The 20,334-nt window shown below is 36.3% G+C and overlaps 1 protein-coding gene across 1 annotated transcript in view; it reads left to right on the top strand.

The window, feature by feature from the left end:
• The window catches only part of si:dkey-106n21.1, a 177,293-nt gene that overhangs the window by 7,391 nt on the left and 149,568 nt on the right, over positions 1 to 20,334 (top strand). The window lies entirely within an intron of this gene.

Below are 20,334 nucleotides of genomic sequence, written 5' to 3'. Positions count from 1 at the left end.
CTTCCTGCTTGCCAAACTATCTCAGAATTCTCCAAATAAATTAAAATATAAAACCCACTAATAAAGCATTTGTATTTTTAATCTTTCTGAAATTTTAATGCTTCTAGATATAATCTTTACAGTGTTCCGTCTAGAAGGTGGTAACAGGAAATGGAAAGACTGCGGTTTGGGGGGTGTTGAGAGGGTGGCAACATCACTGTATCTGTCAGCACCGCATCTGTTTGCCAGTTTATGTTGTGTGAGCCCACAGTCCTGAGCGCATGCCTTTTAAAAGACAAAATCCAGCTGTCTCACAAGTCCAAAATGCTGTACAGCTACACACACACACACACACACACACACACACACACACACACACACACACACACACACACACACACACACACACACACACACACACACACACACACACTTAGCAGATGCTTGCTAAAGTCAGAGAGATGAAAAACCCTCCACTAAATACTAAAGCTGAATTCCGGTGTTGCCGCCACATTAACAAATTAACAGGCATTCAACTACATTTATGGGGGCCCGAATGAGAACCTCTTGACCTTTTGTCTGGAGACACAACAAATGCAATGCAAAATGAGACTTTTTACAACACTCCAGACAGGAAGCAGCCACACCGCCTCCTCCGGTTATCATAAAACTACAGGAACAAGCAACTAAAAGTTGACTGGCATGTGTGTTTGTGAGGTTTATTTAGTTCAACCTTGAGGACGTGGGCGCTAATGAGAAGGAGAGGTGCTGATGTCTGGCCTGCTAGCTGTGAGGTCAATAAAGGCCAGTGTCCAGCGCTAATAAGCAAAAGGATGAAGGAAGGACACCGTCGTCTATTGGACAGAGAGGTTTGGTTGTTTAATGAAGCAGGATTTGGGAGAAGCTGTTATAAGGCAAAGCCACAGGAGCCTCTACAAAGTGCGCCACATAAAGGCCACACAGTCTTTATACCAGTTAATGGACACACAAGAATGTTTTCGCCGGACGTGAGGGGAGTGGGACGGGTTTCCTCTGTAATAAACAACTGTTAGCCAATGATTTCCAGTCTGCAGGCAATAACAGAGCAGCTAAACAGGAACAAAGACAGAGGGAGTAATTAGAAAGGGCGTATGATTGAAAGAGAAGTGCAGTAGCTTGGGTTTCTGTGGGTTCAGTTCTAAAGGGATGGGGCTATGCGGTTTTAAAGATTCTTTGTTTTGTTTAAGAGTCTCATGTATTGGATTTACATAAATCTAAAGATAAAATTATTAATTAAATTATTATTATTTTTTTTTTCAGATTATTTATTGCAAGACCACTTACTTTCTTGTAGTGTATGAAACGGTTCATTCAAGGTTCTGGTCACTCTAAACATTGTTATGATGGATCAAAGGTTGCTCAGCCTATTATAATTGATCAGACTGTGTGAGAAACCAAATGCCACTATTGTATTTCTTTTAGAAAATTACATTTAATGCAATGAAAATAGACTAATGCTGGGTTCAAACAAATAGCCGAACACTTTGTTACTCATTCTAGTTTACTAGTAAAATGTTTTTCGTGTGTTGAAGGAAGACATGACTGAGGCGAATGCGTCACACATTCTGTGTGATTTGATAATTCATCTTTATTAAAATTTTTCATTGACTTTATGCAATTTACTTGCAGGAATATTTTGCGTTTGTGTTTGGTGCGTGCCCAGCATATAAGTAATTGTTCACCCAAATATGAAAAAATTGTCATCGTTTACTCACCCTTCACTTGTTTTAAAACTGTCGGATTTTGTTTCTTCTGTTGAACACCAAGAAGATATGTTAAGGAAAGCTGGAAATCTGTAACTACTGACTTCTGTGGTTTTTGTTTTCCTGCTATTGATGTCAGGGGTTGCAGGTGTTCAACTTTCTAGAAAAAAAAATCTATTTTTGTGTTCAACAAAAGTTAATATTAGTCAATATAAAGCACGGAGGCAAGAAGGTCGCTGGTTCAAGTGCCAAGTTTTTCAGTTGGCATTTCTGCATGGTGATTGCATGCTCTCCCTGCGTTCATGTAGGTTTCCATGCACTATAGATGAATTGAGTAAGCTGAATTGTCCATAGTGTATGTGTGTATGTCCTGGTCTTATAGATTATGGGGATTGAGAGTTGGGCTCAACAACCCACCTCCACCTCATAAAAAATAAATGTTACGAAACACCAACATGGTGTGGCTAACTATCAACATCAATATAAATAAAAAAAGTAAAGTGTTGAGGTGTTCATGCCCCATTCAGATTGGGCTTTAGCGTCAACACTTGACAGAGGGCGTGTCTGAAGTTGGGACTGATGCGATCATCATAGCAGGGTCAGCCAATGAAATTAGTCAGAAGTAGGCCACTGTCTGAGCTGGTGTATTTAAATACAGTGATCTGATTGGCTGACACTTCCGTCGGCGCTTGAAAAGTTGAGTAAGTCCCAACTTTTGCAGCGAGCAATGCCTCTAAAGCAGCGCCGATGGGTCCACAATGCAGTTCGGCAACGCCTGACGTCACCCATTCAAAGTAAATGAGAAGCGTTGAAGCTGACGCCCCATGTGAACAGGGCATCATGTTGACCCAAGTCGATTCCCAGCTCAACGTCCTTTGCCAATTCTTTCCCTCTGGCTCCCCCACAGATTCCTATGTTCCTCTCCATTGTTTAGTTAAAATAAAGAATAACACAACATAAACGTAAAAATATAAATATAAATAGAATAGATTAATTATAAGATTCAATATACTGATGCAAACACTTTTAGTTTTTTATGAGTAAACTCTAAAAGTAAAACTTATAAGTAAAACTTACTCAGTTTCAATTTACTAGAACTTGTATGTTAAGCTGCTTTGACACCAACTACAATGTAAAAGCACTATAGAAATAAACATGAATTGAACTTGGTTAGATATTTAGCGTTAACTTATGTTTGAGTGTGGTATGTTTGTCCATCCAATCTCAAAAACATGCGTGTGCACATGATTGATATAAAAACACTTGCCGGTTTAAAAATTAAAACAATTGATTTCGATGATTGACAGCTTTGGCATTCTTGGTTTAAAACTATCATTTCAAAAAACACTGATCAACATCGGAGGGCAACTTCACACTTGACCAACATAATAACAGTGGCTCCCAGGCATATCAATTGCGTAGTCTGAAATAGACTACTGACTTGGTTTTAGTGGAGGTCACCGGCAGTCCAGCCAGGCCTCTGTAAAGTGATTGATGACAGAAAACCAGGCATCGGTTGCATAACCTGGACACACATCCTCACCCACATTAACAGATCCAATTTCCACATTAACATTTGAAACGGAGCCTCTCTTAATCTGAAGTGTTGTTAAAAGCCAGATCTGCTTGAATTTGATTAGATCGAAAGGCATTTTCTGCATTATGATTTGCTTGTTTTTGGGCAAATATTAATGCTATGGAGAGAGTTGAGCACTTGTATCCGTCCACTCGTGAACAAATTAAATCAAGTATAAAAAGATTATATATGTTTGAATAAGGTGTTTGTTCAACAGGGAGTGGTGGCAGGTTTGGTCATGTGGGTGTTGGTTCTAAAACCACAATCGTAATAATCAGGTTTCCAGAGAAGAGATGACACACCTTCACAAACAGGTGCTGTCACGTCTTTTTCTGCTCTGCCGGACGTGAACCAGGTGACCTCGCTCTTGTAGAGCACCTGGTGCAGAACAATGGCTGTTTTGGTCACATGAGCAGTGTCTTTTCAGGTTTGATCAATGTGAAGTTAAAAGGATGAGCCAGATTCCTTCACGGTGGAAATCACCCTGCAGTGTGTTGTGGGAAAACCTTGATTCGACTTGCTATGCTTGAATATGTGGAATGTTGTTGATTCCACGTATTCGAGATCATGTTATACAAGTGAATCTGTTCATTGCTCACATCTGTATATTCTGTCAGGATGCACTACTTTTTTTAATATAAATTGTGTACATTACATAAATTAGATTTTAAACTATTTACATTCACATTTTTTTCTTAATTTAAGTTGACCTTTGTTAAATACTGCTGACAACATAATAAACAGTTAGTTGTATGTGTTGATTCGCTAAAAAGAACTAATTCATAAGAGTAATTTGTTATTAAGTTATTATATTATGTTATTGATTCACTTAAATGAACTCTTTAGTCATTTATTCAAGATTCATTGTACACTCTTTGTACTGCAGGTTTTGATTCACTGAAAGCTTTTGTTCATAAGTTGGTTCACTACATTAGTACACTTAGGAATTGCACAAAAAGATTTGTTTGTGAATCACACTGAACTGGCTGCACTGTTTGTTTATGATTCTTTGAAAATAACCAGCTTGTAAGAGCCATTGCTTATTGACTTTTTTTTTTTTTTACTGATTTTGCTTCTCTAAAATAAAATAGGTCATAAGATTCATTCAGGAAACTCACTATACAGATTACACTATGTTATAATTCACTGGCTCATTAAAGTCATTTACTCAGTAACTGAACAAAACTAGTTGATTCACCACAAATGACTTAATTTGTCTGCATACCCCACTGTTTTAGATTCCCCGAAAGCCATTTCTTGGCTGAGTAAAATCAATTTGAATATTTATAATAAATCAGGCCCTAAGAGTCATTTAGAAAATGAACAACACAACACTGCTTCTACTGTAGGTTATGATTTACCTAAAAGAATTAGCTACAATCGTACTGTGTGTTGTGATTCACTTGAAAGAGTTCACTCAAAAGAGTCATGTTTTCAAGAGTGGGCAAAGTATGGGGGTTAAGGTGTTCATTTCTGATTTACTACAAAAAGGCAACGCATAATAGTCATTTGATCAGTTGTTCTACATGGGATTCACTGAATGTTTTTAATTCGCTAAAATCAAGGCATTAAAGATTTACCCTAAAACAACATTTTGCATTTATTCAATGTGAATTGACAAATTTCTCATCACAGAGCATCTAGCTTGGATGTGCTCTAAAACACGTGTACAAATATTTCTGTCCATCTTTTTTGTGTACCAAAACCTATTTTAGAACACACGCAGTCGCAGCAATGCTGCATTTTCAAGCATCTCCTGCTTGTCCTTGTGAGAGCAATCGTTTCAGGCAACAAACAGAGAGCATAAATAATTTGACAAGAACTAAGAATAAAACATCCTAGAGAATGTCTCTCTCTCACGCTCTCTCCGTTTCCTCATCCTCTATACAAACGCTATCATGAGATAAAACAAGGAGGCCAGATATAACTGCTACTGTTTGTGTCGAGGTCCACATGACCACCCAATAAATGTGGCCATTCATTAGCTTTCACAGTGCGGATAGAACCTACTTTACTACTGCATACTGGGTTTTACTGCCTTAGAGGGCTTGGTCTTGTTTGCCCTTCATTTAGGTTCCATTGTGTTACATCAATGCTTAACTGAGAAGCAATCTTTTGTGAGAAGTGATTCATTGATGTGGACATTATTAATGAATCACTTTGAACGTCTTACATATTAGGTAATTTGTTAACAAGTTACAAATAAGTGGAGTTCATGTGAATAAATTCAACAGTGCTGACTGAGGCCGTTTTCTTTAAAATACCCTTTTTCAAAACATCTAATCTTCTTTTCAGGGTGTCATTTGACCCTTTGGGTTGAAGGTCAAACCAGAGAACTGACTCAAGTGAGTCATTTAACTTCATTTTTGCAGAAGTTGTGCATGTTTTGGATTCACTCAAAAGAATCAGCTCATGATGAGAGTCATTTATTCTGGTGTTTTACTCGACTATATTTGATTCTCTAAAACGAACCGTCCAATAAGAGTCGTTTGTTTTCAGGTCAGACTGCATGTTGCTCTGTATGTTTTTTATTTACTAAAAGAGCCAACTAATAAGCGTCAATTGTTCAGAAGTCAGACTACTTGTTGCTGTGTATGCTTTTGATTCACTAAAAAAAGAATCAGCTTATATTGTATGGTTTGCTTCACTGAAAATTGTCTCATAAAAGTGATTTGTTTAGGAGTCAGACCACACTTATTGTACTGTGTGTTTTTGTGAAAAAATAATCTGCTTTTAATAACCGGGAGCCAGACTCCACATTGAACTTTTTTTTTTTTTTAATTAAGAAATAAAGGATTTTTGGGGTGTAGTAAGAGCACACTGGCTGTGCTGGATGCTTTAGATTTTCTATAAAGAACTGACTTATAGGAGTTATTTGTTAGAAAGAGTACAGCAATTGTGTTGTCACTAAAAAGAAACAGTTAAAATAGTCATTTGTATGGAAATCTGTACATTGCATTGATCTGGTTCAAGGCAACAGTAATGTTAGTACCGCCTAAGAGACAAACCATCTGTTGGACAAACTCTCTTCCTATCCATGTGCACCAGACACCTTTTTATAGGCATCCCATACTTTTTTGGAAACCACTGTGCAATTATGAGTGTGTTCCACACAGGACTTCAAAACAACCTGTAGGACAAAACTAAATCAGGCTTGTCATAGCATTTATATACTGCTACTTTCTTAGCCTCACTAGTAAGTAGTAAGTCACTTCTGAAAAAAAACATAATATGTTCAGATCTCTAAATGCAAAAGTTCTGTTGTTTGTTTACAATTCATAGGTTCATTTGTTTTTGAGTCAGTCTAAACTAGTTGCATGCATTGTTAGGTTTAATTAAGTGATTAGTTAATGTAATTAATTATCTCACAGAAAAAGTGAAGGTCATTTTTAAGTAATTTCATTCAAGTTATTTATGTCTGCAATACTAAACATAAATTCAGAAGTTCTCTATAAATCAATTTAGAGAAGATGAGAAACAAAATACAAATTCATTTTGCTGAACAATTCTGTTGTTCAGTTAAAGCAGGTTAAATTAAACATAAGAAACAATTAACTGATTTGGAAATTATTTTGTAGGATGGTGTCATGACTTTGAAATGTTATTTAGTAAAAATGCTAAAATCACTTTAATTAATTACAAACATGCACCGTTTTAAACTTGTAAAACTCATTCTTGATCACATTTGATGATGATTGATGACCAGAAAGCTGAACAGATCTTTTAATTCCTGTTGCTTTGTGCATCATATCTTGTTGATATGATTATACGCGTTACTACGGAGACGTGTTAATACACGGCTGTCAATCAATTCAGCAGGGAAACCACATTAATATGTCACGTTACAGTGGGCCTCAATATGGAAGGGATTTGGATCCTATTTTACCACAGAATATTGTTTCTTATGGTCTGTGAGTCCTTGAGACGCCTTTTGGCAAATTCCAGGTGGGCAGTTATGTGCCCTTTACTAAGGAGTGGCTTCTGTCTGGCCACTCTACCATACAGGCCTGATTGGTGGATTACTGCACAGATGGTTGTTCTTCTGTAAGGTTCTCCTCTTTCGATAGAAGAATGCTGGAGCTCAGACAGAGTGAACATCGGGTTATTGATCACCTCCCTGACTGAGGCCGTTCTCCCCTGATCACTCAGCTCTCTGCTTACATGGCCGGTTAGCTCTAGGAAGAGTCTTGATGGAAGCCACTGTGCTCATTGGAACTTTGGAGCTGCAGAAATTTTTCAGTACCCTTCCCCAGCCTTGTGCCTCAAGACAATCCTGTCTCGAAGGTCTACAGACAATTCCTTTGTCTTCACATTTGTTTTGTGCTTTGACATGCACTGTCAACCCTGGGACCTTATATTCACCTTATTCTTCGCCGACAAGCGGGCACAGCCATTTTAATCTTTTTGGCACAAGACTTCCGGTCTCATTCACTTCCATTCATTTTTAGACATTAAAAACTGCTCGTTTCACTGTTTGATGTTGCAAACTGATATTTCCTTGTTATATTATTCTACTTGGTCTGTATAGTCATGCAAACATTTGTTTGTAGAGCAAGTAGTTTGACAGTTTTTTGCTGTTTATTATTCCTAGTCATTTCTCCCATAGGCGACTGAATCGGAAGTTCTAAGACAGGCATGTCCAAATTCGGTCCTGGAGGGCCGGTGTCCTGCAAATCTTAGTTCCAACCACAATCAGACACACCTGGGCTAGCTAATCAAGCTCTTACCAAGCTTTCTAGAAACATCTTTGCAGGTGTGGTGAGGCAAGTTGGAGCTAAAATCTTCAAGACACCGGCCCTCCAGGACCGACTTTGGACACCCCTGTTCTAAGACAATCGCGAAAACAGGCGCACTTCCGCATTTCAGAATAAGGTCAATAGACAGCCTTTTCAAACCATGTCTAATCAACTGAATTTACCACAGGTGAACTCCAATTAAGCTGCTGAGACATCTCAAGAATGATCAGTGGAAACAGAATGTACCTGAGCAAAAATGTGCAAAAATTTTTAAAAATCTTTTTTTCACATTGTCATTATGTGGTATTGTGTAGAGAATTGAGGAAATAAATGAATTTAATCAATTTTGAAATAAGGCTCTAACATAAAAAAAATGTGGAAAAAGTGAAGCGATATGAATACTTTCCGGATGCACTGTAAATCACCCAAATATGACTGTGGACACACTTTACCTACACACAGTTTTGTCCAAACAGCTTAAAAAAAGGTGATTTTCATCACAGGTACCCTTAAAATTTAAAGAATTGAAACACCTAGATTTTTAGATTTACAGGGATTTTAGGTAGCAATGAGTCAATTAATTAAATTACTGAATAATTAAGTTTCTTATCAGACATAGTAATTAAATAAGCAACTTAGATACAATTTTAATGATGTAAGTGATTACACTGACTGGTTGCACTATACTTTTTCAGACTTCAAGAGCAAGACTGCTTTTGATGCTTTGTTATTTTATACAAAGAACCGGATTAGACGGATCATTTGTTGGGGAGTCAGGCTACTCCTGAACACTATTGTATTATTTTGATTCACTAAAGAGAGCCTAATCATTTAGGAACACTGATTATACACAGTTCATACTGCAGCTTTCAACCTGTAGATTCACTAGAGTAGCTGCAGTAGTTACATCAGTGTATTTTAATACAGAGTTTCAATCAAATCAATGGTAAAAAGTGATTACAAGCAAACAAATGAAATGGCACCCCTAATCTTTCTGTTGGTGTGTCATTTGGCAATTTGGTTGAGGGTCACACATTTAGCTCACCACATAAATGCAGACAGACAAGAACACTTTCACTATAATTAAATCCTGCTATAAAAATTCCACTGTGTTCTGTTTGCGCCTTGATGATTGAGCCGGTTTGAAGAGGCAGTTCAAAAGGTTAGGCCCGAGGAAGGGGACGTTTCGCACCTGATAAGAAGAGATTCAGGGATGCTTTCAACCTTTTGATCTGAGTAGGAGGTATAGAGGTTTGCACTCAACGACCACACAGCCTCCAAACAGGAAGTAGCAGTAGCACATTCTTTCAGTGTGTGCCAGTCTAATTGGTGACTATATATTTAGTTGTTTTTTGTCTCATATTCAGTGATCAAGTGTTTGATGTTGATGCGCATACTTTTTTCCCTCTTGCTGTTCTTTCTTTGTGAGCTTAGAATGCATTAAAGTCAAATTATGCAAGAATTACCTGCACTCAAGCATGAGAGAGAGGGAGTGAAGCAGAAAGCTGGCCTGCTTAAATATTGATGAGTGTAAAACAGCCATGCCGTGCTCAGTAAACTGTTCTGGTCTTTCCTTTCTGTGTTGCACAAAAGCTGTCAAATTATCCATCCTGCTTTCTGCCAGGATACAACGACTGATCACTCATGGCCCAGTTAATATAATTATTTAGCTTTTTACATATTAAATATTTGGTGACATGGTGGCTCAGTGCACTGTCGACTTACAGCAAGGAGGTCGCTGGTTTGAGTGCCAGCTGTGTCCGTTGGCATTTCTGTGGGGAGTTTGCATGTTCTCCCCTTGTTCACATGGGTTTCTTCCAGGTGCTCTGGTTTCCCCCACAGTCCAAAGACATGCCCTGTAGGTGAATTAAATAAACTAAATTGGCTGTAGTGTATGTGTGTGAATGTGAGTGTATAGGTGTTCCCCAGTACTGGGTTGCACCTTGAAGGGCACCCACTATGAAAAACATATGCCGGATAAGTTTGCAGCTCATTGCATTGTGGCGACATTCATGAACAAAGGGACTAGCTAAAGGAAAATGAATGAATAATTATTAAATACAGTTGAAGTCAGAATTATTAGCCCCACTTTGAATTGTTTCAAAGTGGGGCTAATTGTTTAACAAGGCAAGGGAATTTTCACAGTATGTCCGATAATATTTTTTCTTCTAGAGAAAGTCTTATTTGTTTTATTTCGGCTAGAGTAAAATCAGTTTTTTATATAAAAAAAAAAACATTTTAAGATTAAAATTATTAGCCCCTTTAAGCTAAATTTTTTTAATAGTCTAAAGAATAAACCATCACTATACAATAACTTGCCTAATTGCCCTAACCTGCCTACCTAATTACCCTAGTTAAGCTTTTAAATGTCACCTTAAGCTGTATAGAAGTGTCTTGAAAAATATCTAGTCAAATATTATTTACTGTCATCATGGCACAGATAAAATAAATCAGTTATTAGAAATGTGTTGTTAAAACTATGTTTAGAAATGTGCTGAAAACATCTTCTCTCCGTTAAACAGAAATTGGGTATAAAAAAAAATGAACAGGGGGCTGAAAATTCTGAATGTAATAATTCAACTGTATGTCTATATTATAAGGTAATGAATTAAATGACATAAAGAATAGAAGCAATAACACAAATCAACATAAATAGTTTCAATTATTACAAATATATGTTTTTGTTTTCACTACAAACATATTTTAATTAAGACTTTTATATGACACGCTATAGTCTTACCCTCAGTGTTTTTCAGCAATAAAAATAATTTCCCTTTAGAATTTTAAAACTTTTTTTAATAAACAGATTTTATAGATAATATTTATCTGCATGTGCTCCAGTTGACAAATTGAGCAAATTTTAGTGACAACTTTTTTTTTTTGCAATTTTAGTAAAAAAAAAAAAAAAAAAAAACTATTAAAACAATAACAGATTACACAAAAGATAATTCATATACGCTGAAGATTTTTAGCGGTTTTTGCATCTGTCCTCTTTAAATGAATCTGTAAAATAACAGAAAAATAGAACACCAAACCAGACAAATTATCACTTTAAATTATTTAAAATGTTCGTAAAAGTCACTTTTACCAACATTTTAAGTTTAAAGTTGTCAGAAGGTCGCATAAGATCTCAAAAGCATAAATATTAAAAGAAATTAATAAAAACATGAACCACAAAATAAGGAAAACTGTCAAATTTATGGATTTTTTTTTACAGTATGGAAGTCCTAGAGGGGAAAAACGTAACTGCAACTTTTGTCACAATTCAATTTCTCACAATTCTGACTTTTCTCTTGCAATTCTTGAGCTCTGGTTTGATTGTGAGATTGAAATCAAGTCATTGAAATCAATTAACTCATACTTGAAAACTTTAATTGCAAAAGGGAAACTCGGAATTCGAAAAAAGTAAGTTTTGTAAAAACTCAACATAAATCAATAAGCAAAATACACAGAAGATAAATACAATAGGCAGATGATTATAGAAGTTTATCTAAAAGTGGACAATTCTTATTATTGATATTTAATTATACATCATTTGTTAGTGCTGCATTTGAGTCGATAAACAATTAAAAAAAATACATTTGTGTGTCTGTAATACATTTAAATTTATTTCCTATAATACATATATACATTTGTTTTCTTTATTAAAATTATCTTGAATCATTATTTATTTCAATTATTAACGATCTAAATACAAAACCTTTAACCAGATTAATATGTTACTTATGCCTCAAAGCCCTGTTAAGTTTGTTTAAGCAACACCAGAGTTTGCACACAGTATATGCGAGTGTCTGCTGTGGGATAGCAGTCATATCAGTAGGAAGAGCACTAAACCAGAGTTCAGGATGTGGTCTGCGGTGGCAGCTGACAAAAAGAGGCCTGGGCTTAAACTGTATAACAACAAGGAAGGAACTTATGCTCTGATGACACCATAGCAAAACTTATGACACCATGTGGCTACTGCCAGTCATTGCTCCACTGGTAGCCGTTTACACGCGTTCATGCTAAACCGCCCTCGACTTTCAACCAGCAATGGTTTCCTATTATCCACAAGCTTTGACACCCTATCGCGAAAAACGGGAAGTTTACTTCTCAAAGGTCATCAGAGACTTGAACGGTTCATCTTGTGTGCAGAAATAGAGCTTTCGTAACTGTAGAGCAGAACATCCTGTGCCCTCACATCACAGTCACTGGATTATCGTGTTCGTTTCATAAAAGTGTCAGATTCGTTATGATTATGGATTTGGGAAGAAGCTCAGCTATAGCTCACTGACTGATCGAAACAAAAAAGTTTATAAAGTTTGAGAGTAATACTTTACTTAAAGGGGTGTTAATAATGATTACCTTTATAATCATGAATGTAAATAAGATTTTAAACATTCTTAAAACAACTCATTAAGTGTCATTTGCTCTGTTGTGACATTTTAAATGCAAAGATGACATTGTTTGATCAGTCAACTTGACAAAGCAATACATCACAACCTTTTTTGTTTTTGTTTTGTCATGACAATTTGACATTACTAAGACAACAAAACTTGTCATAAATCTGCCATAAACATGATTGTCATGAAGCCATTATAAATACATCATGAATTTTATAACGATGCCATAAATATATATTTCTTGACCTCAACTACACTGGTACAAAGTCAATTTGTCATTAAAATGTCATAAAATATTAATAAAGCTGTTAAAAAATCATTTGACAGACTAATGACAGATTTAATGAGACATTTTAATGCCCAAAACAGTTTGTTCCATTTAAAAAAATAAAAGATTTTTTTCCTTTTCTTAAGCTATTTCACAATATATTTTTTTCCTAACTTATTACAGTAATAAGTAATAAGTGTGATTTTATACAAAGAACCGGATTAGACGAATCATTTGTTGGGGAGTCAGGCTACTCCTGAACACTATTGTATTATTTTGATTCACTAAAGAGAGCCTAATCATTTGGGAACACTGCTTATACACAGATCATACTGCAGCTTTCAACCTGTAGATTCACTAGAGTAAACTGTAGGGATGGTATACAGTTTGACCTAAAGAATGACCAGTCTGGTAGATGAAGAAGAGCTGGAGTCAGAGATTTAAATAAATAAATCAAGTGTACTGAAGATACTTTGAAGTTTCATCAGCAGAAGCCACTTTCAACACTTGCAATGAGTTCCTAGGCCGTTCTGACTTACAGTACAACAATACAGCAATTATACTCTTTACACAAGTCCAGAAAAGGTGGGATCCAGGTAAAACAGTTCTTATTGGTTACAACAATTGATTACACTTGTAAAGAAATATCTGCAGTTACACTTTCAATACCACCTTTACTTGAAATGAATCAATCTAATCCTCTTTATGTGAAATAAGCCTGCTTCGGAGTAGGTTTGAGCTTATAGACCTGTTGCTATGACAACTACTCTTTTTAAAGAAGGATACTATCCTGAATTGTGTTAAATCGTCAATTATCAAATCCAGCTAACTGAGTTATTATTGTACAAAGAACGGACCCCTGGCTTGGTATGCAAATCAATTTTAGTAGTTTTCCCGGGTCTGTGTCAGTGTGGTTTATATCGAAAGCATTGTCATTTGCATTTTTTTAAAGGTTTGCATTTTTTTGTGGTTCCCAAAAAAAAAATAAAAAAAGGTATAGAAAGACTTTTCCCATACAAACTACCTCACGATTCTGAGAAAAAGTTGTTGTATAGTGGTTGCAAGATGTAAAATAGCAATTCTGTATTTATTACTTAATTTAGGGCTGAACAATATTGCAAAAAAATGATCACAATATCATTTTTCATATCATTCAGTATCGATAATTATTGAATATTTTTTACAATACATTTAGTTATATTCAAAATACAGGTACAGTTCAAGGTACAGTCAAAATAAAAATATTTAAACAAAACATGATATCTTAATAACAAAATAAACAAATGTTAAAGAGATTTTTTATACTTGATGAATAAAATATTACAAAGTGTATGAAAAGGCATGTCAACGTAAAGCTAAAGTCATGTCATGTCAAGTCATGTAATGGTAAAGGTAAGTCAACATATGTAAAGTGTCAACAATAATGGCACAGTAAACCTCAAACTGTGTAAACAAAAGAAATTATGATAATCAAATCTGAGCTTTCAAGTGAAGGAACCAGACATTATTATTCACGTACATATTGCAACATTACAAATTGTGAAGTTGGATGACTACATTAACCCCTATGCTAAAAAAATCTTTCAGATGGGTTGCTAGTGGCTGGGAAACACAAGGAAAAAAAAACAGACATTCTTACACCCTTTTATATTTACAATTTCCTCACTGCTGCTAGCCACCAGACTCATTTTAGCATGTGTTGTTATTCTGACCTAAAGTGACACTGTTTCCTTCACCATCTACAATGTGCTTTGCGCTTGCGCTACCCTGCTTTTTTTCTGTAACTAGGTGTCCATCCAACACAATCTCACGACAATTCGTAACTTTTTCATTTAGGGGCTAATTCGTACAAATTCGTACTATCTAATTCGTACATTTTAGTACGATTTGCGTATCCCCCAATGACGGTTGGGTTTAGGGGTGGGGTTGGGTGCCACGCCTCCTTTTTAAAATCGTACATTTTCTTACGACTGAACTCGTACGAATTCGTACGAATTAGCCACTAAACTGCCAAAGCGTAAAATACTTACGTTTTCTCGTGAGATCAGGCTGTGTCCATCAGCAGTTTTGTCAGAGGATGAAAAATGGACAAACCATTGCTGAAGCTTTGATACACGTTTATGGTGAAAAGTAAAAAGCACTGCAGTGTTTAGGTGCGCTGTGTTAGCCTGAGGTAATTACTGAAATGTGAATATTCCATACAAAGTGTGAAGGAGATTTGTTAGTTCTACTTGCATGAATTGCGGTGCGCCTGGAAAATTCACGTGCATCAAGTGTGCGCCGCTTGCACACTATGTGCACGTCACTCCCATGTGCACGTCATGCAAGTCACCATTGAAAATGACAAACTCACATCTTCAGCTTATTGGCATTACTTCCAAGGCACGAGCTCAGCAACCACATTTTAATAAAACTATAGCGCTTCATACCAAATCTCTTTTTTTATTGATATTGACAATGGTGTTCGGTCACTAAATAAAGATTTAATTGCCCAGTCCTAACTTAAATTTCTTAAAATTGTAATAAAATGAGATGAAATGCTGCAATTACATTTTTCCCACATAATACAACAAAGCTAGAAGAGTTAATGTGACTTGTGCACACATGCTAAGAGTTTCTCTAGAAGTACATGCATTGAGGTATATGTATTATTTACTCCTCCTGAAGCTTTGGCATAGTACACAGTGAAAACATTTGAATCTTTAATAAGGCTACCGTGGTAATGACTGTATTTGGGGAATCTAATGTGCTTTGTGCCTTCAATGACTTAAGGATACTCGGTTGATCATCTTTAGGATGCAACGGGGCATGAAACAGTGTTGGGTTTACCTGAGCTGGCAGGAGGTGACGTGCCAGTCTCATGTCGCACTTCTGAGATGAGATAAGCTGTAGTAAGACTCACAAATGAACTTGACATTTGTAGCAGAGATCGCTAGAGAGGTGTGTGCTCAAGCTTCAGGTTTCTTCCTGACGGGGAACAAAACAAAACAAGTTGCCGGATCCTTCCTTACAATGTCAAACCCCAGATCTTTGAATCTGTAAATCAATCTTAGCTCATCTACCAAAACTATATGGAAGCCATTGTATTGTGCTTTGTTTCTCATTATTTGACAGTATTATTAACACCAACTTGCCACTTTATTAAGTAGGTACACATTGTTAGTCCCTTTGTTTGTCTTAATTTTTGTGTCATGGGTTTAACAAGGTGCAGAAAATAGTCCTCAGTGATTTTGGTCCATATTGGCATCACAGGGTCAGTTTGAGATGATTTGAGTGTGTGACATGGTTGAAATAGACATAAAGCCTAGGACACACCAAGCGGATGCCAAAAAACTACTGGCAATGAAAGCTTACTGTATTGTTACTCTGCGTTAACTGCATCTAGTCTCTTCTGTAGTGTCATCTCACAAAAGGAAACCTTGTGCTCTCGCTCTGATTCATAGCTGAACAGCTAATGAGAGAGCTCACCTTCACAGATGGCTGTTGTCGAATCTGTTGTCTTGGCCCTTTTCCTCTGATTTTGGAGCATTCTCTGTCAACTTTGAGGTGGTGATACATGGAGCAACTTTTTGAGCAATGTTGATGAGCAATGTCGATGAGCAACATTGCAGAGCAAAGTTTGCCTTTAATATTGAGAATGTGAAATCCAAATTGTATTTGGATTAATTTCTCCATGTCGCACCTGGTTGCCAATTGGCAGCATTATTGCCCAACATAGCTCTAAAACGTTGCTCCAAAAGTTGCTTTGTGTATCATAAACTTTAGAAATGGTTGCTACACAGTTGTTTCAGCATGCACAAATAGAAAATCTACTTTACGTACACAAACTAAAGAGATGTTTCAAAGTGAAGTTATTTATAAACTAACGTCGAGAGGATCACATGCTTATTGCTTGCAGCCAGTGCTGCATTATTCAATTTATGATTCACTAATCAGACGATTCCTAAACCACTATAAATACTCACAAGTTCCTTATGACAGCCATCTTCCTTTTGAAGAATCCCCTCTTCCACCCTTACTCCTCCTCCTTTCTTAGATGAGTGGCACGGTGGCCCAATGTTAGCACTGTTGCCTTACAGCAAGAACGTCTCTGGTTCTAGTCCTTACGAAGCCAGCTGATGTTTCTTTGCAGAGTTTAGATTTTCTCCTTGCTTTGCTCACGTGGGTTTACCCCCGGGTTCTCTAGTTTCCTCCCACTGTCCAAAAACATGCAACTTAAGTTAATTGACTAATCCAAATCGGCACCATAGACATGCTCCTAATAAGTAGTTAGCTCTTAAGAGCAATCACTATCTGTTCATTAGCTACTACAGCAGGGGATTTCTCGAGATCTACCTGAACTCAGACTCCCCTCTTCCCTTGCAAACGGGAGGGAGCCCCGGGCTCGAGGATCTTAAGAGCTCAGTGCTCTCTCCCAGGACAGCATGCCAAACAATCATCAGCAAAGTGTGAACTCTTTACGTGAATTGAATACACAGTTGTTTCAGCATGAACAAATTGAAAATCTACTTTAACGTACACAACCTGAAGAGACATTTCAAAGTGCATTGATAACACAGTTGTTTTAACGGGCACAAATGGAAAATCTGCTGTTAAAATTGAGCTATCTAAATTCTTTAATGTGTGATGATTTTGGCTTTGAATTATTATTATTATTTGTTTGTTTGTTCATGCAAACATTTAATTAATAATAGTTTTGTATATTCTGAAGTGAATTATATTTTTATGGAAATTTATTTTATATTTTATCACTTGTTGATTGTATTGTAAAGAGTATTACTGTAATAGGTATCGTGCCGGGGCCTGGAAATTTAAGTTTGTTTGGTTTATGATGAGTTGAACTAAAATTTGCTAAAGTTAACGCTTGTTTGCTTTGTTTTAGTTTTCCCCCTTTATTAATACATTAATCTAGCTGATTAAACATTTAATTTTGATTTACTTGATTAAATCAAACATTTGTTGAAACTTTATATTTTTTCAATAATTAAATTGTTTGAGCAACTGTAGTGGGGTTCCCTAACCCTGACGCCCAAACCCATTTTATTAGCCAAATACCACTACAGTGGTATATCACCAGACCAACACATCTGGTACCAACAAACAGGGCTTGACATTAACTTTTTTGATCACTAGCTATTGTATCTAGTAGTTTTCCAACATCACTAGCTGCAATTTTATTGTTGGAAAAATATATTTTATACACATGAATATGAGTTTGAAAAGCTAAAATTGGTCATAGTTTCATAGTATTACAATTATTATTTTATTTCACATAATTTCCAGAGTTCAAAATGAAGGAGTTACCAAATTTATCTCTGACCACATCAAACATAAAAAAAATAATTTTTTCTTTGCCACAAATTTTAAATGTGTCAAAACAAGCAAAATATAGCTGCATACCATACATTTTATTTAACAAAACATATGCACAGTAATCTGCCCTGGCTAAAGGTCCCAGATCACCAGTTAACTGCACATAAATGAGGAGTTATTCTCCCATTAAAGCTATGTTATTGTAAAAAATGATAATTAAACCCTATTAATGCAAAATAATGCAGGTCAAAAACATACTGTGTGATTATGAAAGGATGATCACACACACATGGTTAATGATAGACCCATGAATAATCTGTTCAAAGAAAGGTTGAAGCGAAAGCAACCGGTGCTGCTCACAAAAAGACAAATCTAGAACTTTTGAAGGCAGCAAGACTGTGGGTGCATGTTCATTACTTTTTGTAGTCTATTTGAAAGAGAACCGATCACATCAGTTGTGTTTTTAGACACTGTTGCTTCACGCAAGGAAACGGGAGCGCGCACACATTTTAAACAGTCACGCGCATCACCTCAGTTGTTAGCGTGAGTGATTGTCTTCTCATTCGGTATTCACCTGCTTTCTATTGCTCGCACAAACACAATTATTTTTGTCAGTCTTGTTGCTTCTCAAATCTAAGATCGCCTTTGCATGCATACTGGACCATCCTTATTGTCGAACCCATGCTTTTAAGAATTATTATCCAGGAAAAATATTTTCAACCAGCCAAAGTGGCTAGTGGGAGTGTCTGTCTTTACCTAACACTGCTTAAAACTACCCGCATCTGGCGGGTAGTTGGGTGTTAATAACTTATATCACCTTTCTCAGTTTGACCTTCAGCAGATCATCTAGACCACATCTACATACTTAAATTCATTAAGTTGCTGTCATGTATTTCACTGATTAAATAATTGTATTAAAAAGTGGTTTAACAAGTGGACCCTATAAAGTGGCTGAATATATATTCCCTACTGGACTAAACGCCAATCAGAAATTAGCATTAAATGCCACTGACCGTGACTTACACTAGAGTTAGCACACACATCATCATCATTTATTTAAACAGGCTACTCCCGGATTCTGAGCTAACAGGAAGAAGATAAACTAGAGAATACAAGAGACTTTCAGCCAAAGTGTGAACAAAACAACCAAATATACTTGATTACCTCATTTGAGATTAGGGTTGTAACAATATACCGGTATGACGGTTTACCACGATTTGAACGTGCACGATTATCATACCATGAACAATTGCATATCAACGGTTTTAACCCTTAAAGACCGAGACAGCCGCCCGCGGCTAAAAATAAGTATTGCTCTTAAATGTTTAATAACTTTTGATCCGCTGATCCGATTCATACAATTCAAAGATTGGCATAAAGAAGAGAATCTCAGCTTTCCAGTGCTGCACATAACATTCGCGGACTTTCATAGGCTCCGGAATCAGTGCGGTTACGTCATCAACATTTGACAACGCTGATTTGACAAAGAAACGCTCGTCACTGTGTCTCCGGACAAATCAGACATGATACATTGATGCATTATCCCTCCTCCATGCCCAGATTGGTTCAAACTCGCTATATTACAACCAATAAGCATAGGTTTCACTTTTGTTTGTGGACCAAGCTTTTTGAACAACACGGAATGAGAGATAGACATACATTTATGCGCGGCTAAATAAAACGCAAAAAAAAAAAAGTTTTTCATGAAATAATTCTCATACTAAGTACTTTTGCATGCACAGCAGCACAGAAACATGACAAAACAGTGACACAGCAAAGACGAACTGCTGCTCTTGCTGTTTTCAAAAGACGCAAATGAAGATGCAGCTGTTTGTCTGACAACCATATCCAAATCCATATCGATAGACAACCATATCCATGCTGGCACATAAAACCTAAGGATGTTCCATATTGAATCTAGTTTCGTTATGTAACTATTTATAGTATAGTAAATATTTATATCTATTTTTTACTGAGGATTTGCACCATGTTTATTTGGACTTTATTTGGACTTTGACACATTATTTATTATTTTCTTATTTTTATTTGTTCATTGTAAGTGGTGTTGTTTATAGTAATTAAAAATATATTATTTGGAAAAAGTCAAATTTGCTTCACTGTTCTATTATTTTGTAACATTTGTAACATACCGTATACCGCGAAACCGTCAAACCGTGGTATTGTTTTAGACGATTATCATACCGTGAAAAATTCATACTGTTACAACCCTATTTGAGATTGAATCAGCATAAAGAATGAGTAAACATCACTACACGCTGCGGATGAATAAAACAGTAGTAGTCACATCACACATTAAAATTGTAATATTCTAATGAAT

The sequence above is a fragment of the Danio rerio genome, chromosome 25 (assembly GCF_049306965.1).
Source record: "Danio rerio strain Tuebingen ecotype United States chromosome 25, GRCz12tu, whole genome shotgun sequence".
NCBI classification, from domain to species: Eukaryota; Metazoa; Chordata; class Actinopteri; order Cypriniformes; family Danionidae; genus Danio; species Danio rerio.
This window is presented reverse-complemented; position numbering and strand designations above follow the sequence as displayed.